Source organism: Cyanistes caeruleus, chromosome 7 (genome assembly GCF_971803275.1).
Source record: "Cyanistes caeruleus chromosome 7, bCyaCae1.hap1.1, whole genome shotgun sequence".
Classification (NCBI taxonomy): domain Eukaryota; kingdom Metazoa; phylum Chordata; class Aves; order Passeriformes; family Paridae; genus Cyanistes; species Cyanistes caeruleus.
Window position 1 is genome coordinate 10,246,799 of NC_141707.1, and position 24,856 is coordinate 10,271,654.

The 24,856-nt window shown below is 36.8% G+C and overlaps 1 protein-coding gene and 1 long non-coding RNA gene across 5 annotated transcripts in view; one reads left to right on the forward strand and one right to left on the reverse strand.

Annotated features, from left to right (window-relative positions):
* Window positions 1-24,856, reverse strand: part of TFPI (tissue factor pathway inhibitor) — a 217,676-nt gene that overhangs the window by 67,025 nt on the left and 125,795 nt on the right. The window lies entirely within an intron of this gene.
* LOC111931780 (uncharacterized) lies at window positions 9,149-10,666 on the forward strand. Of its 2 annotated transcripts, none has more exons than XR_002865726.2 (3): window positions 9,149-9,204; window positions 10,259-10,395; window positions 10,519-10,666. It is a non-coding gene; the product is annotated as an uncharacterized LOC111931780 (long non-coding RNA). The 2 variants fall into 2 exon arrangements; XR_002865727.2 differs by having other exon boundaries at window positions 9,156-9,204; window positions 10,259-10,329; window positions 10,519-10,606.

Sequence of the window (24,856 nt, forward strand, 5' to 3'; positions counted from 1 at the left end):
ATACAAATATTCTTCTTTTTGACTGATTGCTTTAGGATAAACATTGTCTCTCTCACCTGAATTACCTCACTTATTTCCTTGAGGTCTTTGTTTAAATCCCTTACTCATTTAAATCACACAACTTGTTGCACTGGATCTTTCTGGGTGAAAGAAGAAATATATTACCAGAATTTATTATCAGAGACTTGTGACCTTCTCTGTGTAAAAAGTAATTTTCATGAGGTGAGCATAATTTCACCTTCAGCTTTTTAGTTAAAAAAAAATAAAAATAAAAGGCTTAATTTCTTTTGTTTGAGTTCATTGTTTTACGAGTTGGGTTTAATTTGTGGGGGGGATTGTGTTTTGTATGTTTACTTGTTTTTCTGTATATTATGGTGACCAGTGCTACTACTAACATCTGTCTAGAGTGCATTAAAAAAAAATATAAAAATCCTCAACTGTGTGTGATCAGACCAAAACTGAACTGACAGAAGAGGCTGGGGATGACAAGGAGATGGCTCAGTCTATTTTGCATATTGGTAGAAAAACCTGGTCAACAACAATTTCACCTTCAGGAATACAAACTGGAAAGCCCAAACTAAACTCAAAGGCCACCCCAGCTGCATTTATCAATAAAACCAAAAGCACAGGCCTTCACTCTATAAACTGAATTGCACCTGCAGCTGTTATTAGCCAGTTATGCAGAAAAATGTACAGACACAGCAAGCAACATCTCCGTAAAACAAAAGGGAAAGTGACAGCTCATGCAATAAATACTCTCCATTTAGGCAGAACTACTTGCCCTTCACTTCTTTTCTCACACTTCTGACAAAATAATGAGAGAAACTCCCCCTTTTTCAGCCTCCTGTCCAAAAAAGTGATTGACAGTTTCTTCCACCTGGCCCCATGTGGCACTGCTTTCTCTGTGTAAATATAAATAACGAGAGAGACAGAGAACTGCCTTCAATCCTGTTCTGAGTACAGGATTTCCAAACGCCGTGCAGGAGATGTTACTGAGCTGTATTTGCCATCCATTCCATCTCTCACATATTTAGGGTGGTTTTTAAACTCTGTCAGTGCAGCAGTGATTACTGGACAAACATAAATCCACTAGTATTCCTAGCCTGGAAAACCAAGAAGAGCCCTTAACACATTTCTTTCTCTTGAGTAAATCCAGAGCAAAGTCAACAGCTCTGAAGAGAGAGTCTGTATGGCTGTCCTGGTCAATGGCATGTACTCTGATATTCAATTTTTATAGCAATATTAAAACTGCAGCACAGAATAATTTCTAAAGATTCACTGAAGCAAAGAGTAAAATGTTGTCACTTTTCCTTCCAATCAGTATTCTCCCTTCCAGGACAATGCAACATTTATTCCTGTTGAGCAGTTTTTACCTTAGGCCTAGCAACGTATTTTAAGGCTTCATGCTTGGGCACATATTTTGTATGGCTTATCCAAGATATTCTGGCTTCCAATTTAAAAACCAAACCCAAACACCCCCAACAAAACAAAACAAAAAATCCACCACACAAAAAACCAAACATAACAAAAGCCCCTTGTTTAAGTGATGTGTAGATTTAAGGTCCTGCACAAAATACTAAAATAAAATTTAGTGGGCACTGGCATAATAGGACACTTTGCATTCAGAGATCTCATGCATTTGTGACTTCTGAGATATTTTCTCTGGGAAAATCAGGCAAGCCAAGTTCTTGTATCTTGTCTCTTTCAAAAGGCCACCAATTTTCTACTCTTGCCCAATTCAAAAACGTGAATCATTCCATGAAAAGGAGACACTGGATAAAAAAATGTACCAGCTACTTATAAATTTCAGCCATGTTTGAGTAAGTTTAAGGGTGAAGACATATTCTGTGGTTTTAATCAGTAAAAACATTTCCTAAAGTACAGAAAACCCACCTGTGAATCCAGTGAAAATTTGACAATATTAAAAAAAAATAACTTCTATTTTTCTTCCAGTCCTTTAGAGTAAGAGGAAAACCTGAAAAATTTGCACTATTAATGAAAGCTGCATCTCATGAAGCTTCCTGTCATGCTCTCTGATCATGTGGTTTCATAATAAATATTTCTTCAGCAAACCAAATTTAATGTTATGCCATATTTCATATATATTACATGGCATGTTACTAAATTTTTGAACCAAGGTTAAAGATAAAAAATATTTGTAAGAGCAGCTATGTAATTGTCTCGAATAGTCTCAATAAATACAGAATCCATTTGTGAATCCTGTCATGGATCTAAATAGATTTCCTTTAAATACCTATAGGTGGTGCTGAAATACAACAGTTCCTTTAAGAAGCAGCAATCACAGAGTGACTGTAGCACAGGTGCCCACTGAGATGGGTTTTACTCCTGGTTTTGCAGATTTACCTCAGGGAAACACAGCTGAATCACGATTTGAGTGCACTATTAGTGTTTTCCTCAGGTACTTATCAGAACACATTTCCCTTATATGATCACGATGCCTTAAGACCGTAGTTGCAAAATGTGAGGCTATTTTTATAACTGCTGCAAATACCCAATAAAAACAACAGGGCCTGTGAAAAACGTAGCTGAACGTGGCACAAGTGCAAAGGAAAAGAAGCAAACACATTTTGCCAAGAATTTCCCTTTCAGGTCACACAGTTCACCCTGATAATCGTATATTTTGCAGTTCAGTATAAATAATGACAATGAAGTTACTAATAGTTGTCTGGGCATCAGCCCAGTTTGCTGAAATGAGGCAGAACTAACTGGCTTCTCCACAAACATATAATGGAAGAGAACAAAGTCTTTGCCAGGCATAATTAGCATGTGGTAACATGATAATCAGCACCAGATGAATCCATACTTTCTGGTTTCAAAAAATACATAATTTTATAGACAAACTGAAGTGCTAACAATTATGAACATAGTTTATGGTAAAAGCCATAGCTTGAACCATTTGCTGTAATGCTAAAACTCAAAAATTTCTATTCAGCCTTGTAAAAGATGAGACTTGAGGAAATAAGTTAGAGTAACAAAATAAATCTAATATTTCTATAATTTTTAAAATAAAAATAGTGCACATTAAAATATTGCGACATCAAAAATTTGTATAAATAATTAAACGCTTACAAATTTTTTGAACAAAGGTATGTGCGCATAACATAAAACAACTGAATGACATAAAACAGGTTAAGAGACTAATTAGTCCCTGAGAACAAAATATACAGAACACCAAACTGCCTCTCCTTCATCTTGTACCATAAACTGCAAGTCACAGAAATATTTTCCCCCAGTTCATTATAAAACCCACTAAACACAGAAAGCTACACTCACCTCTCAATTTTTCACTCAACAAGAGAAAAAAGACTGATACATTAAGAAGGAAAAAAAAAAAAGACCAGTACATTAAGTTCCTAAAAGAATGGAAAAAAATTGATATTTATTTATTTATTCTTGCATTCCTTTAATTGCAAATTTAAGCTGCTTTTGAAAAACAAACAAAAAGATCTTGCATGGGAAGTAGAGTTGTACATCACCATGAGTTGTACCTCATTCTTTCACTCAGCATGTTCTTTTGATTAAGAAGTAATCCATGATGTCTTTTTCCCTCTACCATCTTCCAGGCATTTCAGCTTCCTTGTAGCTAACTTGGAAGTTTAAACCCAGTTTAAACCTCTGATAAGAGGACTAAGATGTAGTAACGCAGCGCAGCACACACAGACAGGTTGAAAATAGGATATGAAATCCACAGAGACCATGCTACTGCTCCACAGCTAAAGCAGACTCTAGAAACACAAGGATATTATCTTCAGGCCTAGTTTTGAAATGAAAATACAAACAAATATCAATTTTTTTCTAGGCCATTTCACTGAAAAGATGTTGTGAGCCTGCACAAGATGAACAACTTAGTTATTTTTCTTTGGAAAATCCTGACCTATATTTGTCTACCTCTCCTCAGAGTTAATTTTGAATTAGAGGACATGGTTAGTCTTCAGTTCTGCTTCCTAATGTCTTCCTGAACTTGGGTCACCTATTTTAGTAGGAAAAACTGGGTTACAAATTGGTAGTAGTAGAGAAACCTAATTCTTGAGAAAAACAAGAGTAGCAATGTGTCCCATCTATTTTCTGATTTTTGGCAAATTTCTATAAACACAGAAGTGAGTCTAAAACTGAGTTAAGTTGCTTGAAGGAGCTGCAAAAAAGTGGAACTCCTTGGAATAAGAAAAGCTTTTAATCTCCCCTCACAAAAGGTAGATAGCATAAATCAGACATTGTGGTTAATGTTTAAAATTATACTTAAATTATATCTCTATTAAATAGTTTGATTAGACAGGAAGTATTTAAGCTAACATGAACAAGTCATTAGATTAGATAAGGGAGGGTTATTTGGCAACATTTTGATTAATTTGAGTTGTTAGGGAAAGGACTTCAAAACTTAAGTAGTACAAGGATAGTGCTGCTGAATGCTACTACACAGAGCAATCATTCCATAGGCAGACAGCAACACATCCAAGTGCAGGCATTTGTGATGATGCATTTGTATTGGGATTGCAGCTCAATATTGTCTCTAGAATCAGAAAATCTGAGACAAAATTATTAAAAAAAAATAAATTTAAAACCCTACTGACTCAGAGTTGCAGCTGAACTTGACAAGTTCATTTTACAATAGGCATATTTCAAGGTTGCTCCACTTGAAGGTTTAGAAAACTAATCGCAGTGACCTGGTGGGTGGTGTGGTCACACAGGGTAAAAGATCCTCCTGGCAGGGGAGTGGCCCCTGGGTGATCTTTCTCTTCCAACCAAGCCATCCCATACCAGGCTGGAAACTTGGCTCAATAATGTGTTTTATCAGTTTAGCAATAAGCCAACTCTGAGCTGGCAGCCACATTCTAAATCCACCCTAAAAAGTGAAACACCAAAACTTCTCATCTGGTCCGTTCTGTGTACCCTGTCTCTGACAGGAGACTACATTTTGCACTTCCAGATACATTTAGGGTAGAAAAAGAAAACATCTGGAACATATGTAAGCATTAACCTGAGAAGCTGAGGGGAAACAAGACAGTAACTGCAACCAGATTTGAGCCATCACCACTGAAGTTGAAACTTTATCTAAACTCTTGCTGGTTCTCATTTTATAAAAGAACCAGTGATCTCATTTGTCAAATTCTCGCTGCAGACAGCTCAGACAGGATATTTCATTCACTACTTTCTTTTTCAATGTCCTCTGAACCTGCTTTCTAGTGGCAGAAATTGAGGGAAGTTATTCCTTCTGTTCTCTCCTCATCCTGTGGGACTGTCACTTTCCCTGCCTGCCTTGCTGTGCCTGCTTTCTCTTGCCTTGGGGAACAACCTGCCTTTTCCTCCTCCTAACAATGCAATACATATTTTCTTGAGGGGGTGCTGCATTTCACAGCTCAAATGTCATTTCACAGTCTAAAAACTCCCTGCCTCCAAAAGGTGGGCATCATCCTGCATGTCCCAGCCTCCTACACCCTGCTTTTTCCTGTTGTTTCCAGCTATCACATGCACCCTGCTGTCCTCCTCACTCAACTCCCTGATGCTAAAGATAATCAAATCTTGTTCAGACAAAAGGGAGGGATCACTTAGCCAGTGGATGTGGGAGGGCAGGAAGGAAAAGGGACTCTCTCCCCTTTTGGTGACAGCAAGTTGCTGCTTGTTCAGCTCCAGCAGCATCACTTTTTTACCCTTATTTCACAGCACATCTAAATTCTCCATTTACCTTTAGTTAATTCTCCAATTTGCAAGCCCTCATCAACCACTACAAAAATCTTTCAAAACACCTGTGTTTTAAATATAATTGCAGCTGAAAATGACCAGCAAATATGCCTTTCTCACCTTTTCCCCTCTTGTGTAGTAAGTACCCCAGTGGTTTTTGGAGTTTTTTCCCCTTACTGCTTTCAGAAATATCATGGAACTCTCATCTACCTGTTCTGCACACCCCCATACTCCAGAGTCACTACATGACTACAATCAGCAGTAAGAATATAAATCCTACTCCCCCCATCAGCCCTCCTGCTTCCCTACCTACACATAGGCTGTTTATAGACATCAGCTGCTCAGTCACGGAATCTCTATCAGCTGGTACAAAAAACTCTCTAAACATGACACAACCACCTTGTATTTATTAAAAAAAAATATATTAATTAAGAGATATAAATGTTTTGCCATTTTTTCCCATGTTCACACTAGCTCTTGATGTTATTTAAGGCATGGGCTTTGAACTTTCATTACTCAGGTAGGGGAACACCAAACTGACTGCAAGAACAGGCTACATTTTTAGGAGAGGCTGCTTGACAACAAATCCTCTTAAACCATTCCACTTTTCACTACAGAACAATTTTGTCAAATTTAAAAAGGGGATTTATTCATTAAGTTCCAACCCAGCCAAATTTTACTCTTATCCAATGTGATAATCACAGATTGAAATTTGAACTCTCTTCTGAAGCAAGCTTACAGGCCACAGTCATGCCTGTTAATGGTAAGGCAGCACTGCACAGAAGTAAAAGAAAGGCTAAAATTGAAATAATTGTATTAATTATCATGGCAATATCTTAAAATACACATAAAATTCTGCTCTTCAACTGTAACATACCTATTTCCCCTGAATAATGTTACTGCTCATACTGCTGGTGAACAAATAACTCTTTCCAATGTTCACATGACCTTTCTCTGAACAGCCTTGAAAAAGTTATTGTCACAAAAAGAATGCCAAATCTAAGCAAGAAAAAAAATGTAGGCAGGTAACAGCTACTGAAAAACTGTACTTTTTTTTTTTTTTTGTATTCTATAAATCATTGTTTTAGTCAATCTGGCCAACTTTGGTACCTAATTCTGCAAAGCTCTAGTATCCTGAGTAAGAGTCCATCAAGGGAGAGCAAAAGAAGGGATGAGTTCATCTATTCAGGCCTCAAGGTGGGTCAGAAGGGATTAAGTCCATGTTTATCAATTTGTGTGTATTTTCATAGTGGAGGAAAAATAGGTAAAGACAAAGGAACAACCACTATGCAACACTTAACTTTGTCCAGCACAATTCTTGAGAACTCTGCTATGATAAACTGTCATTATCTCATTATTTGATCTTCAGTAACCACAAAAAAAAAACAAGAGAAAGTTTAAGCAGCAGTGACTTTCTCAGGTCAGACTGGAGGGCATGGGAGCTTCATGGACTGCCTTGGAAACTGCACAGGAGAGAGAATCCTGAGCCTTAAACACATTGTCTCATCAATATTCTATGAATAGTTTTCCTTCCACTCTTGGAAAATTATAAATGCTTCACTCTATGCTAATGATTAACTGCCTGCAATGCACAGTTCTGCTAAACACACTCAGCATTCACATTTAGTCTTTCAGGGCTAGGTAGGGAATAAAACTGCCACTTATATTGCATCTGATGGTGTAATTGAAATTTTCATTCATGCTATCATTTCCCATTAACCCAGGCTGAGGTCAGACTGTTGTAGCACTGTGTTTATGAACACAAAAGTTACTTTATTTACTAGATATGCTCCCCAAAGCCTACTTAAAGCTGTTAAATTTTTCAAATATTCATGTAGATAATTGGGTTTTTTCTTTATTATATCAACACCAAGACAAAAAGCTGTTCTCATACTCAAAACAGAAGCATTTTTTCCTTACCTTCGAGGAGCTAACTTAGCAGTTTACATACATTGCAAACAGATGCTTCTACCCTAATTTAGTCATAACACACAGTGATGGTATCTAGAGAAGCACAGAGCAGACTTGTGTGGCTTCTACCATCCCTTATCTCTGCTGCAAGTGGTACTGTTCTGCTTTGCAATACCCAATGAGCGCTTTGGGATGCTGGCAGCTACTAATGAAAACATCTCTTTCCTCCTCCTCCTGCCTCAGAGAAGCTAACAGCTTTCATGAGGTACAAAGCAGAATAAAAACATTGTTTCTGTAATCACTTCATTAATAACTTATTCCCAACCACACACGGTTCCGCTTTCTCTCCTATCAGGATGCAGCAGATGCTACAACTCCAAATTATTCAAGAATTTGATTAGTTACTATCCTCAGCAGCTGAGCCACTGAACACAGCAAAGTCTGTCACGGTGAAAAAAGGGCAGTGCAAGTTGCACCCAGAATTTGCAATATTGCAGAAATCCTCATTGCATGCAACCCTGCCCTGGAAACAGCACAGCACATCCAGTTCCTGCTGTTTCCATGGGCTTTTCCCATCAGCTGTGGCTGCTCCAGCAGCTCCTCCAGCACGTGTTAGAAAGGAGGAACAGGGGGCAAAGACAACAAATAAAGACAGACTCAAATGTGCAAGTAAATTATTAGTTTTTCCACAAGCTTAGTAAAAAGTTGATGGTGATATTGGTAAATCACTCCTTGGCCCTGCTGCTTCCACAGGACAATCACCTGGAAGGGAGAATGCTGGACTTTGAGCCACCCTCATTCTTAACTTAAACTAAGAAAAACTAACCAAACACACATAGAGAACACAAACTGGTGTTTTTCATTGGGTGTTAAGAGCAGCAGCTCCCTCAGAACCCCTGTTTGGAGCCGGCTGTAGAACCGGGTGAGGGGGTGCCCTGGCCCCTCCTGCCTCACACACCTCTCACTGCAATTAATTACAGCAATTAGCTCGGGGGGCAGAGCAGCCCCGACTCCAGCACTGCCTTCATTAGGGAAGAAGGAAAAATAGAAAAAAAAATAAAGAAGCAAGACAGAGGCCTCCTTCTCAAGGGATTAAGGGTTACTTCTCAAAGAATCAAGGTTTCAAATAGCAGCATAAAAGAGTTTTGAAACATGTGGAAAAGAGGTTTTACACAGAATAAGAGAACAAAGGCTACAATTACAATCACCTTGCACTCGATGTGGCTCAGTGTGACTTATCCTGATGTTACTGCTTTCACCTCAGCCATCATTAGCTCACCTGACAAGATATCAACACCCCAGTTAGCAAAACCCTGCCCTTGCCACAGCACTCCTGGAAAACATGGCTCAGGTAGCACCACTTAGTACAGCCCTCCACTGTCTGATATACAGCTGGTGTTAATGATACAAGTGCTCTGAAATGCATTTCATACATTTCTTGGGGCTCTAATAACATCTTATTATGGTCATTGTTGCAGTCAGTTTGTGACGTAGGTGGAATTCTCACAATGTGCTCTGCTTGTTCGTAGTGTTCAAACACATTCTGGTGCAGGCCAGCCCTGATTAGAAGCAGACTGGTGGAGGATTATTCCAGAGGTAGTTAAATACGATTCAATAGAACTAATCTCATCCGGTTCTTGAGCTAAATGTTTAAAATCCCTTTAGCACTTCTTGCTTCCTCCATTTTTAACAGTGTCCCTGGGCTTGATTATTTCTCTTGCCTCTGCAGGATGATCCCCAAAATATTTGATATGACATGAAGGAAACAATTGCCTTGCTCACTTCCTCCTCTGTTTGAGCCCTACGTCCTTTTGTCCAGACCTCAAAAAAAATAACCCTTGCAGGTGCCTTGTCTTGAAGAAAGGCTTTGTTTCCGTATTCACAAATACAAATATTTTCAGATTGTTGAGAAGATTTTGTAGGGAAGCCATGGTTTACCTCCAGAAGCAGAGTTTGGGTAAGGGACTGAGGTATGTCAGTGAGAAGATCTGAAGGGTTTGGGTTTCCTCAGCAGAAGACTTTGCAATGAGCAGAATAGTTTGAGCAGGAGGAACTGAGGTGACACTCCTGTGTTTGGGCAGGAAACACTGAGATATTCACAAAAGCATTTGGGTGACAGCTGGCATGTAATAGAGTATGCCAGCTGATTCACTGGGCAAAAAGGGCTGAAGAATCAGGTGAGAAATCCAATGAATCCTTTGGGTGAAGGAGTAGCATGAAACAGAGAGCCCTTGAAGGATGAGCAGTATGTGAAGCAAAAAGCTGAAGAAAATCTTTACTGAAAAGCTGAAAGCAGTTGAAGGTTAGTGTGTGGAGGAGTAGGTCTGAGCTGGTAAGTGTATGAAGCAGGAGAAAGGATGCAGATCCCAGTAAGAATGGCAAAACAGCTTTCTTGACCACTGTGGACAGTTGTTCTGGGTGCTAAGTAAAATTCACTAGAGCTGAGTCAAGGGCTATACTCATGGTTTGAGACAGGTAAGAAAAAACTAGCATTGCATCATGGAAAGAAAACAATCTTCACAGACTTTTCAAGGCCACCTGGGAACAAGAGTTTTGAATTACACTTAGAAAAGCAATAATTCCCAAAAAATTGAGAAAGCAAGTCCTAAGCTCCCAGCTTAAACCTTTTTATTATTTTGTATCCTTACAGCACAAGAACAAATATGGGATGGAGACTGAGAGAAAATTTTTAAGAAAACAGAGCAAAAAAGTAGAAAGGAGGTCAGTAATGAGGACCTGAGGAGCCCTTTGAAGGACAGAGCAGTGTAGACAGCTTTATCAGACAGAGTGAGAGATGCCTCCTTTTGTGCCATGGTTTTGGCTGGTTTAATGAGCAGAACAGAAGAAAGACTCTGGAAGGATGAAAGAAATTAATTCCTGTTTTTCCTTCTGGTATCACTACTTCCCCAGACCTAGAAAATATGCTCAGAGCCATGGACCTCTGTTCTCTGCCTTGTTCCTGGTCAGAAGATGAAGTCCTGCCCTGCGGACTCTGCAGCTGCTCCCAAGGGTGAAGGAGTGGAAAAGACTGTATAAGCAATAAGAAAATATCTTGATGGTAATAATCACATGTCCAAAAAAAATCAAAAAAATTCAAGCAAGTGTTTCTGGCAGTAATGCCAGAAACTGGTATAATGGATTCCTGATTTATTTACCATACTTGCTACTCACTTTCAGCTCTAGCAGGAATCAATAATACTTCAAGCACAGACTCCATTCAAATTCTCCTCACAGTGACCACATTCATAACTAGTATTTGTTTGCAGTCATATTAGAGAGATATGAGTAAAATATATTATGGCATTCTTCATAAAGCCTGTAGGCCACATAAAACAAGTATAACTCTCAGTTGTGTCACTTCCCATAACTCAGGCTCTGAAAAGCATGACTGGATTCATCAATTCTTGTTAGTCCCAGTATTAAATAATGTATGAACATATGAATAAACAGAACAAAGAAAAAATCCAAATTGGTTTTGTATATGGAGTCCTAAGAACTTTATTAATTTATTTTCTGTGTAAAATCTTACTCAATGTGTACTCACTCTGTTTTCCTGATGGAAACCAGTGCATAATGTAACTATATGCAATCTGACCAGCAGTTTACTGAAAATTATGTTACCAGCCTGTGTTTACACCCAGTGTAATCTTCCTGTTCAATTTGAGGATATTTTTCCTGTGTTTTTTAAACGTCTACAAAGAAATGCAGGGAAGACTAATAATGATATCTGCAGTAGCAAGGGAGTTGCCAACACTCTCCTTTCTTCAAATCAAATTACAAGTTTGATTCCATTGTCTTAACATTCTGCTTCTTAGAAACTGCTGGGTATCTTGAGAGGTATCTAAAGAATCCCTAAATGGTATTACAACCAGAAAAGATTATCAGCCTCTGGCATTTTGAGCTGGAGCATAACAGTAATTTTGTTTCCATTAGATAGAAGATATATCACAAACTAAATTGTTAAAAAAGCCACTAAACTCAATCAGCCCACACATTATTCCGAATCTGAAAAATCTAGGTAGCTTCATGCTAATGAAATGTGCCTTAATGCTGATATCTTTGTAGAAACACTACTGTGGAAATAAAGGTAAAAGAATGCCACAATGGGACCCAGAGAGGTACTAAAATGTAAGGGTTATTTACTAATAAACACTAATGATGCCACATGGAAAAGACTGAGGATAAAACACATTTGTCATGTATTTATTCTCTTCTATATGTGCAGAGCTCACCATCAGAACAGTTTGATCAGTGTATAATGGAAAATAAATATGTTTGTATCTTTATTCATTCACCAAGTATTTCCTAATTACGTGATGCTCTCACTAAGCTGGCTGCTTTTGCTGTGTTTGCTAGTTTTAATTTCACACAAAGAATAATAAATACAGATGATCTTTTTCATATCCCTTCTCAGCATGTTGAATATTGCTGCTTTTACTCTGAGGATATAATCTCTTGGAAGAGAATTCTTGTGCCATCCACATATTTCACTGGGAGAATGATGAGTTTATGTTATTATAAAATTACTTGGCATGTGCTATAAAAACAAGATCATCTAATTTTGTGATAAATACAATCTACAAGAGGGAAGAGATAGAACTGTCTATTTTCATATCATGTTTTGAACCAGAAATGAAAACAATACTAAAAGATGCTAGATTTGCAGTTTTAAGGAATAGAACTGCTCTGTCTGTGAAGATGATGGAGCAGAACCACCCTGTTTTCATTGTACTTCTCATTTTTGTCCAATTAATTTCATAGGAACTACTGATAACCCTTTAATTGCTATTACTCCCCTGTATAATTAGACTGTCTATATGAAGGATGAAATTACAGCTGTTACAGAATTATTCACTAAGTCATCTCCCCAGAAATGTTTTTTTTGATAGCATGAATTCTTGAGATACACAATTGCTTCATTAATTGCTCGATTTTTTTTTACCCTTCCATTTTCCTTGACTTTATTAGGTAATGCTCATATTGAAGGAGGCCACTTCCTAAGGGCACATCCCACCAGCTGACCTGTTCCCTTTCTTCCCTGGTTTTTCTGAAACAACCCCCAGGGGAGACCCTGTAACTGCAGATTTGGAGATATTTCTTGGTTCCATACAAAACCCTTTGAGATAATGTGGAACAAAGAGCAGCTGATGGTAACAGAGCTTAGGAAAATTTGCATTAAAAGTTTGTTGTGCATTGGTAAGCTCATGAAAAAATTATCTGCTGTAGAGTTTTAATCAAAGATTGAATGACAATCTATTAGGGCACATCTTTTGAATAACTTTTAAAATACCATAATGCTGGTACAACTTGAAATGCTTAAGTAACTTTCTGATAGTAGCAGAGAAGGGAAGTATAATGACTACAAATTGATATGGCTTTGAGTTTATTTGGTGGGGAAAAACACTGTATGAAAAATTCATTTTCTAAAGTGATCATCAGTTACTAAACAACTATTTGAAGTGAATAATTTGAAACTAGGACAAACAAGTAGCTCAAATTTTAGCAAATTGTTTATCTGGTGTGAATCTGAATTCTGCTTAGACTGAAGTAAACCTGTATTTATGCTGCATGAAAACAGCAGTAGCCACCTCACTGTCCACAAGTAGAAGATAAGAATGATCTTTTAAAGCCCCCTCCAATGACCATAATTAATGACCAATGGAAAGTTCCTCTTTTGTTGTAATGGAAAACTGTAAACAAAAGAGTTTGAAAACTTCAAACAAAAGCCAAGCAAATGAATTATTATATTCACTTTCAAGATGATAGATAATGCAGTGAGTAAATCATTATTGTAGTACTCAGAATGACATCACAGACTTATTAAGTGAGATTGTAACTATTTCGTGGAGGTTAAGACAGACACTTTCTGCATTTTGGTTTCTTTTTGACACAATGAAGATATTGTAATTTTGTACAGTATTATTTGGGTAACTAAATGAAATAGTAAGGAAGATGATAGTAGTAACATAGAGACTGTTATATCTGCATTAAATTTATAGAGGATATGATGAATTCAGATACCGTGGCTACCCTAAGAGAGAGAGACTTTTCCTAATCTTCCATGAAATCATATTGTAAATTCTCAAGGGCATTTCCTACTCCTAGCCCAGTGAGTAGCATAAAGACTCTTTGTTCAGCTGCTCCTAATCTTGAACATTTAAATTGATTGCTTATTGGTTGAAATATATTTAATAAACACAAGACACTTTATTGTGTATTAAATTCTGCCCAGTTTATATATGACTAGAAGTGAGCACAGTGACATGGAACAAAAAGTGAGTGGAGTAAAAAAAAGAACAACTTAGTGATAAGAAGCATTTCATGAAAGCCAGGTTATATAAGAAAGGAAATATATTTATGCATCAATTTTGTCTATTTATTAGAGCATGCATCTGTGTTCTATAATAGAACTAAAACTGGAGGTGGGGGAAAAGAAATAAAGTATGTTATTAGACAAAGTTTTGTGGAAATGAGCTGCACAAACAGATTAAGTCATAAAATGTCTCCAGTTCTACTAAGGCTAATTTTAGTGTTTTCAGTAGCTTCTTCACTGCTTAAAGTTCACCTTAATATTTTCTCACTGCTAAGCTCTTCCCAGAGCAAATATTTTTATGGGCTTGATATTACCAGCAACTGTTGATCCTGGCACAGGGACAGAGGAATATTAGATATTGTAGTGGTTTCCATTGCCATGACCACCTGCCACCACCATCTTTGCTGGCAATTAATAAACTAAAACTAAAAGAAAACTAATAAAAAACTAAAAGAAAAGAAAAACACTGACCCAAACCAGAGAGTTTTACTTTTTTAAATAATTTGCCTTCAATACAGCAGTAACAGAACATCTCCCTATGTAGAGATCAAAGCATTAATAAAAATAACAGGAAAAAGGACAATAATTTTTGGTTCTTGCTGCCACTTTGTTTTCCCAGCTTGTGCTATGTACAAACAGGTCAAGCATTGCTTGTTATTACTTGTGTTAAAGCACAGAAAGTTCTCTTCAACAGAACTTGCAATTTCTGGGATTCTTTGCTTACAGTTGAACTGTTTTGATAATAAGACGAAGAATCTAACCAAATTAAGGGCAAGAAACAAACAGTAGAATTCTGTCCTACACAGGGAAACCCTGGTACAAAAATAACATTTATTGTAATTATAAGGAACATGTAGTTACTTGTTTCTTAATTTGCTATCCAAAATTAGAAGAAAACAACTTCAGAATTTTTTTCTGATGGGATAGGTGGCAAAAGCAGATTCACTTCCTGTGAACAGACTCAAAAGTAAAAAAGTGATCCTCTACTTCATACAGAGAAGAAATAGCCAGTTAGAAGAAAAATTATAGAACTTTTTTTAGATCAATGTGAAGAAAAAAGACTTTACCAAATACTTGTTTCCACTCAGAGCCTATTTTAACAAGACATGGCTCGTACTATCAGATGAGAATAGAACAAAGCAGACAACCTTTTTTCCTTTTAAAAGAGTTTCTTCTCAAGTATCCACATTTTTGTGAAATTCAATCCCAAATGAATTCTTCTGGAGTATCTATAAGCATTTAATGAGCATCTATAGGACAACAATTTTTAGTATCTTGACGAAAACAACATAGTCAAAAACTCTGATAGTGCACCAACAGCTCCTCCCTCAAGCCACTCAGTATTTTACCTTTATTATATTGAAACTGCCTGGAAAAATCATTCATTTATAGCCCACCATTTACCCTGTGACTGCAAATATCCAGTACAAGATGATTCCCCAGAATGGCAAATGCCAGGCTTTTTTTGGCAACAGACCAAAAAGGCTCAGCTCTGCCTCACCTGTGGCTCCAGCCTCTCCAGGTCACCAAAGATTTCATATTGTTATGCAAAAATATTCATTTTTATGCAAAAACCTGCATGGATGTGATCAAAGCATCGTGGCTGGTTTTGAAGCAGGGAAACGGTTATGTGGTGATTAGTATGATTTATCTTTGAGAAACCATTTCAGATTAGGAAAGGAAAAAGCAGTTGCTACCGAGGCAGTCACTTGGAAGTCACAAAGAAAACAAAATGTAGCAGGGTTTGGGGTTTTTTTCATGTTCTAATCTTTTATGGCTCAATTACTAAACCTGTGCTCCCAAGGAGCTCTCATTATGTGAGAGCAATACATTTCTCTAAGGGGAGGTAACACACACTGTACCAAATCAAAACACCCTTTGTCAAAGACATATGTTGAGCCTTCAGCACTACTTTCCATATGAATTTTCCTGAAACTGGTTCATTCATCTCTTGAGAGCTGAAGACTTGAAAACATTTTAATAATGGTAGTTCTGATAATGCCCTTGTTGCAGTTTAAGTCCAAACACAAAATGCCACAGAAAGAAAATACACAGAATAATAGAGAAATACAAAATGTTCTTACTGCTAATATTGTACTGTTTGTTTCTCATTGTTACCTCACTAAAATATGCAAAGCTGAGCAGTACAGAATCAGCTACATAGAAGGCAAAGTAGCTAATCAGTAGATACCAAGGAATTTCACTCTTTAGCGTGCTAAAGAAAAGTATTTATTTTTGTGTATAGAAACCATTCCTTAGAATTTAGATTATAACTGATCTCTTTCATATATGGGTCTGTTTCCAGAAAGATTTAAGTATTTCCAGAAAGATTTAATTGGGAAGTCTTTTAAATTCAAAGACCTGATACATTATATATTTCTCCCCTCCCATTCCTTTGTCTACCAGCACCATCAGCTCAAGGAATGTGCATTTTCATTTCTTTCAGTATCTCTATTTGTGAAGAATGGCATTTATTTCAGAAACTATTTACAGATAAAGCTGGGGCAGCTCAACCAAAATAATGCCGGAAATGAACACAGGCACAGGTTTTACAGCAACAAACAGCTCAGGGCTGAGTTTCACTTAAAAATAAAAACTGGAATCCAGTTTGGTTTAATGAATGGCTCATTAGTGATTGTAAGATATGTATCTCCCATTTTGCCACTAATTTATTGAATTATTGTAGCTAAATTGCTTTCAATTTTCTACTGCTCTTTACCCATCTTTTTCTCCTCTGTCTCCTTCTCATTTATTTAAGATTACAAAGGCTCTTAGTGTGGTGTAGCCTGAGTTCTCAAAGCTATAAAACTTCCAGTTACACTTTAGTAATGTAACAATTTTTTAGAGAAAAAAAAAAATTAAATTAATTTCAGTTTTCACTCTCATTTGTCTCAGTCATCTGTTTGGCTCCTGACTGATTTATTTGGTTTGTATCTGTGATGTGAACTGAATTTAGTTACAAATAAAAAGACTGAATATAAAGAAACACTTTAAAAACCAAATCAGTTCACTGGCACAGTATTAAATATCACATTCCAGTCTCAACAGCTATTTTGACTTTCTCGACACATTCTGTACTTGTATTAGGATATTGTAGTCCTCATTTTCTATCTCAAACTTTTAAATAACCTTCTCAACAAAATGCTAAATTTTATTAGTCTTCACCATGAGTTTCATCTGAGATCATAGATAAGGTATAAAAAAAGTGATCAAGGTATCAGAGAAATTGCCACCATTATATGATAAGTTCCAAATAAGTTATTTGTGATAATCAGACAGACATTTTTATTTTTCAAGGATTCTGACCAGAAAATTCCCCTGGGTGCTGGGATGCAATAGAGTCATTCATTAGGTCATAAAAATCCATATAATTTTTTATCATGCTTGGGTCTTTTTGTCCCTATGCCTTCAAAAAATAATTTGTATAGTTAATTTTCTTTCCCCCCCAGCTGCCATTAGCTTGGTATTTATTGTTCTAAAACATAGGTTAGCAATAATGGACAGTCCTGATGGGCATCATGGCATGAGGAAAGGTGGGTAACATTGTTATTCTTAATCCATAATTACAATATAAATAGCAGAATGAGGCACTCTGCTGACATTTCTTCCTCATTCTGAAAATGACTGATTTAGAGCTACTTAAGATAATGATTCTAATGGGCATTATTGGCATAATTTGTCTTTATGTTAGAAAGTTCCTTTTCCTCATTTTTTAGTTTCAATATTTCCATGATAATCCTCATTTAGGATTGGAAGGAGGAAATCTGTGATAATCAGAGCCAGTGGATCTAAACCTCATGCTCACAAGCAAAAGTAGAATATTATATTCAATTTACTTTACCTTGGACAGCACACAGAGCAAAACATTCTGGTTTTCATTACACTGCTCCTTTAAAGCTACTTTTTTGTAAACTTATGTAGCACCTGTGTAAAATGCACATTTGGCCTTATATAATATAAATCACAGAACTTTTGCACAGTGATGCTGATGAATGCAAACTAAGGTTAAGTGTGACCATACATCAGCTGTGTAAAGTTCTGTTAACTGATTTACCTGAATAAAAAGTTAAGAATCTGAAGACCAATTGGTGCAGTTTTAATAGAAGAAATCCAAAATGGTAACATAATGTCTCAAGATACTATTTCCTGTACTTGGCACCGTGCATTTTGGAAGGACAGAATGATTTCTGTCTCTCTATCAGAACATGATTCACTGCTAAACTTCCTGACAACTACTGCTAATACATTTTATTGCAAAAAAATAACTCCCTGTCATTTTTAGCTTTTTTAGATTTCACTTGCACCCTAATGGAGATCAAAAAGTTAATTGCTCTAGTAATTGCAACCTTGATCAATAGGAAAAAATTAAATCTGTCATTTAAAAAAGTTTTTCTTTATTATACACCAAATTAAGTCATCTTGATGTTCTGGAAAGTGTCAGTCTTTTATTGAAAAGAAGAAACTGATCAATTAGGTTTGCTTGTAGCTTTCAGATTGTAATTATACTGAAGCATTTAATGTATCACAGCAATTATTTTCAGTTCTTCAAAGTTACCTACCATTTTTTCTGTGAACTACTGCCTTACTACATGAAAGAGGGGAGAATTTGAAATTAGAATAATACTCTTTATTATTATCTTTAATCATAAAAGAATAGTATTATCTTTTATGATTTTAAAGCAGAGACAAAAGAAAAAGTTGGGGCTTTTTCCAAAAATTTCTGGACATCACTGACAAAGGTACAAAAAGACAATTTTGAGGCAGTAATGTGAAAGAAAACAAATGAAACATTTAAGATGAACTTTAGAAATGCTCATTAGAAATGCTGAGATCTGCTAAATTCTACAGGGTCTCCCTGAAGAGAAGTTCGATAGAAACTGGTAGAATATCAACATTTGATAGCACAGCATAACAAACAAGCCAATATTGAATGTAATGGTGTAAACACATGAGTGCTGTCTTCTTAAATATCTGAGAAAATGGAGAAATAAGTAGCCACTTGTGGCACACATCAGAGTTTCAGCAGATTGATCTGCATATCCAGAAACATTCACTGATCCAAAATATTCCTGAGCCGGAAGAAAAGAAATTCTCAATATAATTGATCTTAGCATAGCTTCCATAATTTTGTTTTGAAGAATCATTTCAGATGAATGATTTCAACAATGATTATATTGGATATTTTGTAATGCAATCTATACTGCAAAATTTTATCTTTCAGTAAGTATACACAGACATTAACTTCACCCAGCTATTATACTACACTTTTTAATGTCCTGTTTTCTGTAACAGAAATTTTCATTAAAAAGAAAAGTTTAATAAAATCTTGAATTACCAAACTACATAAGTGACATTGGAAAACCAACTTTCTAAATGAAGTTTTCTAGTCTGTGGCAGCTATACTCAAAAGAGAAGACAGAGGGCCAACTTCAAACTACCCTTTCAAGAAGGTGAGTGTTATTTCATGTAGAGCCATAAGAAGTGCATGAAAAATACATACCACTACAATATTATTGTGCTTAAGGGAAGACAGCCCTCTAACACAGTTATTTCTCTGATAGGGGTTTTCATTGTCCCTGAGGGATGGTTTTCTTTTAATTGCACCTAATGAGCTGGCTAGACTATCAGTTCTCTCATTTCCACGCAAATTAACTCTTGTATAACTAGAATACTGAGGGGATGAGAGAGAGCAGAAAATAGCTCCATTATCCACGTCACCAGAGCTATCAGAAAAATGCCAGCACTTCCATTGAGGAAAGCTGTTTCAGAAAGCAGAATTTTTTAAAAGCAGAATTCTAGGTGGATGCACTTAGAATCATTTTAGATGCGTTTCTGTGCTGTTGGCTGAGATCTTACTGGCACTTCAAAGCAAGGAATTTTAATCATTGTCCCAGCACAGGGTTAATAACACAGAACCATATCCTCAAGTGATGAAGGCTGTTCTTACTGCAGTGAAACTGCTTTAAAGAAGACCAGCTGAAGATCTGATTCTGCTTGAAAATCCCTCAGAAGACAGTGAGCCAGCAATATGACTATTAGCTGAGATACAGAATTAAAATGCTTGCCTAGAATCACACAGAAAATGTGAGTAGCCACAGTTTGAACCCAAGTAATTTAAGATCCTACATCAGCATCAATGGCATAAAATCCCAGAGCTACCACTTTGCACAAAGATCAAAAAAAATCCCAATAACTGAAGAATGAGCCAAAAGTTCACACAGATCTCTCTTTGCTTTTCTGGAGAGTTAAATTAAACCATATTGAAAACCATGAAGATTCTGTAAGCACATGAATTCACACACCAAAAGCTTCCTGAAAGACAATTTTCCCAGTGACAGACATCTCCAGATCACTTCGTGTGAAGGATTTCAGCTATGCACAGCCAATTTTATTTTGGCTCCAACAGTGGTTTTGATGTGTCAGTGCCTGTGAAGGACATTGGTCTTGTGGCATGACAACTCTCTTGGTTTTTTAATTTTTTTAGAGCTAATGAGGTATGTTGGGTGACTCCTGGAAAGAGTCTGATGTCACACTGTAGGTGAACCTCAGCTCCTGTGCATTTTAACTTCTGTTCTTGTGCCTAAACTCCTAAGGAAGGCCTGTAGATGACGAGAGCTGTTTGTGGCAGCTGGAAATTTAAAACCACTTGTTACAGCTTTGCTTCTGGTTAGGTGTCCCTTGACTCTACTGCTTTTATAATGTACTATGGCTTTTCAAGAGGCTCTTTTTACCCAAGTACCACTCAGCTGACTTAACTTCATATCCACTAAATTGTGTGTTATCAGATGCTCTGTTAAGGACACTGCAAAAACAGAGTTTACAAGTAATTACATTACAAGTAATTGTCTCTCTCGCCATTGTATCTTCTAGTAATGAAGAGAAAGAACATCAGAAATACTGTTTATTATATTAAAATACTTTTTTTTCCCCCCCCAATCAGCATTAACAAATGTAGTATTGACTCAGGGGAGTAATTGTTGTTAGGTCACCAAAACCATTCTCTTTTAATTGCTGTCATATGAAGACAAAACTCAGCATCAGTTTCCCACTGCTCATCCAGAGCAAGCGTAACAACAATTAAAACATGCAATTTCATCAAGAGTGAGATTTATATATCAAAATTACATTTAGCCCTGGACTTGGAAACAATTTTTTTATTGCTTTAGTATTGCATCTGCAACTACTAAGAGACTCAGAGTTTTACATTCAACTTTAAAATCATGCACTTATACTGCAAAATAACCTCTATTTCTAGAATTTGCTTGATCCCTTTTGAATTTGGTTTTGTCTACTTTACAGTGGCTTTCTGTAAATAAGGACATAAAATCTCCTATATTGAATTAAACACACCCTTCCTCTCCTTGATAATATAATCTTGTTTTTGCTAGAACCTATGAAACAGAAAGCACTGGTGTCAACTTTTGGCTAAAAATACTCCCCAGTGCAGCAGCTATCAGCCACCAGTTCTGTGCAAAGCATTATTGTAAGAGCTTGCAAATTCACCTATCCCTGCTAACTTTTTTTATGGAAAACTGCAGATTTTTAATGAGTATGATTCTAGCTTTGGAGAAAATTTGTGCATTTATTCAGGTACATTTAATAGCTAATGAATCAAATGGAAAAACATGTTTAAGTGATTGTATGAAACACTCTACTGGGAAATAACATTAGAGGTCTCACTCTGTTTGAAGCTGATTTATCAGCTGAAATACTCTTCACTGACATAAGCAGAGATAAAATGGGATCAAACTGCATCTCTTCAACTTAGCAGCTTTTAGAAAAAGTGGTGACCTGAAGCTCCCTGTCATGGAGGCGATGAAACTTTCTGATTTACTTCCATAAAGTGAATATATAGCGGAGAAAGTGAGTGTGAATTCACTGCAGGACACAAGTTGGGTTACACCAGTGAAGAATGGTGTCCCTGTTGCCTTTGGGTGGTGACCTGTGACAGTGAGATCACTGCCTGCCTCAGGTGTGATAATGCCATACACAAACTTGTCATTTTCTCCATTTATGATGAAAAGTAAAAAAAGTGAAAAATGAGATCTGTCCAAATTCAGTAATGTATGCAATGCACTGTTTTGAATAATATTCACCTGAGATATGATATTCCATAGATGACATTTTTGATACAGGAGGATACATTTCCTGCCTTGGACAAACTTTAGCTCAGTTATTCTCAGGCAGAGATAGTGTCCTTGTAAGCTGGCATTCTTTAATGGATGTTTTCCTTCTGTGAATAAATCTGGGCCTTCAGAATTTAATTCCATGCCCTGTGTCAGACATTTTTCATAGTGTTCATTTCTGCCTGGTAGTCACACTGATGCTGCACAGCACATCTGTGTGGTGTCAGACAGGCAGCAATCCTGAATGTTTGGGTACTGCTAAGGCACTTGAGTTTGGTGAGCATTTATACCCCTCTACTTGGAGCACTTTCTAAACACCTTCACTTCAGGCACACTTAGAGAAGAGCTCTTATGTGAGACACAAGCTCTGCAGTTCAACAGATTGTGAGTTATTGTCCCTGGCAATAACTTCAGGAGCTCAGAAAGGTTGAATTCAGACACCCTCAAGACATTACAGTACAACACTCTCTGGGAAAGGGTTAATTTCACTGGTCTCGTGAAACTTGGGAGTTGACAGAAGACTCAAGAGGGAGGATGGACCTTGGTCTCTCCTTATTTTAATTAAAATATAAAAGTCACAGAATATCTTCTCTTCCTTCAAATAACTTACCAAATTAATGAAAATATGATTCTCCCATGCATTCTAAAGTGTCTTTCTTTACAGCTCTTTCATTCATCCACATCAAATGTGCTTATTAAAAATCAAGCTGTCTAAAATACCTCATAGAGCTCAAAACTGCAGAAGAGTCTCCATCTGAAGAGGTACATTTCTCAGAGCCAGATGCTCTATTGATGCTTTTGCAAAAGACACAAAAGAAATTAAATGTCAGTTACTGAGAGACTGGGATTGATCAATATCATATATAATTATACTTTCAAAACAAAAATAGGAGGAAAGTGTGTCTTTGATATCAGGGTTTGGGCTTCAAAAGGACTTATAATTAATAATGAATTTTCTTTAAAAGTTGGTGTTATCTGTCACAGAGAACAGGCATACTACATTAGGAAGCCTGCTAGCTCAACACTAGCACTCAGACCAGATGGACCACCCCAGGTAAAGATCTGTGTTGTTAAAGACCACCAGACTCCGTTTGTTTGGATCTCCCATTAGCTGGTTTGATAATGTGTCTTGGGGGACTTTTTTACATCTGAAAAGGAAGAGTTGTTTCCTATTCACCTGCTCATCCTTCTAGTGCTAAAAAAAATAACATGCATTTTCTATCCAGACTTAATTAAAATTAATTTAAATTTTAATTTAGACCTGTGGGTGCTGTTCCACTGTATTTCTGCTTATTCATCTCCCTACAGGCACGGCCTTGATCGTGAAATACATGAAACACTTGGAGAACTTCACTGATGAGGAAAACTTGCAGTACTTCAGGTAAGGTTAGCTCATGTCATAGCTCATTTCTGTGAGCCAGGTCTGTGATAATGAGGAAAGAGGTTTGCAGTTTGTAAGGAGTTCCATTTCCTTCTGCAGCTCCCAAGAGCAGCACCGTGTCAAGGAAAGGGAAAACTCCTTCAGTGGTTTCAGGGAATCTCAGCCGCTTTTGGTAGGGTAGAAATGAATTTTGGTAAATTTACTAGAATGAAAAGGAAGTTTCTCATTCTTTTCAACCTTTTTGTTCGAGATTAATTCACACAAGTAAAGGAAAGAAAGAATCAAAATCTGACTCACACAGTGAGAAAGAGGCCTGTGATGGAGCTTAAAGTAAACTTTAAAGTTAAAGTAGACTTTAAAGTTCCTGTCCCATCTTTATACACAGAGCCAATGTAAAAAGGCAGCTTCAAGGAGCATTAGAAGTTATGGATGGCTAAGGCCTGTCTACAGTTTTGTATTTTCAAAGTTTATATATATATATATTTTTGAATCACTTTGAGTTTTGTCTAATTCTAGGCAGCTAAAGTCCACTGCAGCTGTTGCTGGCACACGACACTTGTTGAATGGGAAATCTTTCCATGAGAGAGAGAGAACTGACTTGGTTTCAAGTGCTGTTGTAAGAATTTCTCTTGATTGTAAATCTTATTTCACTGATGGGAGGGGTGGTAGGAATCTGGTGGAATACCCACCCTAGGGGGTCTTGAAATTGGAGAAAATAGTAAGAGGGCTGATATGCAGAAATATTTTCAAAATATTTTAAAGCTCACTACTTGGTATCACAATTTTTTATTCTTTTCTCTCTGGCAGGTCAATAGCTAATTTTTATTTCCACTGGGTATCCAAAAGGACATCTGGTGTGCTCAGGAGCCAATGCAATCAGAAATTGCTCTCCAAAGAGAGATGATCACTGTCTCTTCCTGTGATATGGAAAGAGAAATTGGAACCATTTCTGTTACTTTTTAAAAATCACATATTTTCCAGCATGGTGTTAGAAGTATGATTTAAGACATCAGCATCTTGTAAGGATTCAGCCTGAGAATTAGAATATATATTACTTAATACCCAGTTTATACATTGAGATAGTGTCATAAAAGATTAGCCAAAGAGGATTGAAAAGAGGTTAATTTACTACACACACAGCTTGGATTGCTAACAATAAATATGATTGACGAGGACTGGCTCATAAAGGAGCAGAGCTGCAGTCAGCATGGACCTTGTGAAATAACTCTCAGTTTCTCCCAAGGGGGAGTTCTGTCCTAATTCAGCCAAGTGGACTTTGAAAACTTTGTGATAAAAGTCTTCCATGTACTGACTTTTTTCTCCACATGTCCTTGTTTCAGATCACACAGATGTTTTTGAAAACAAAAAACTGAAACAAATTTTAAAACACAGCTGAATGATTCATTAAGGTATGTACATTCATTCTTA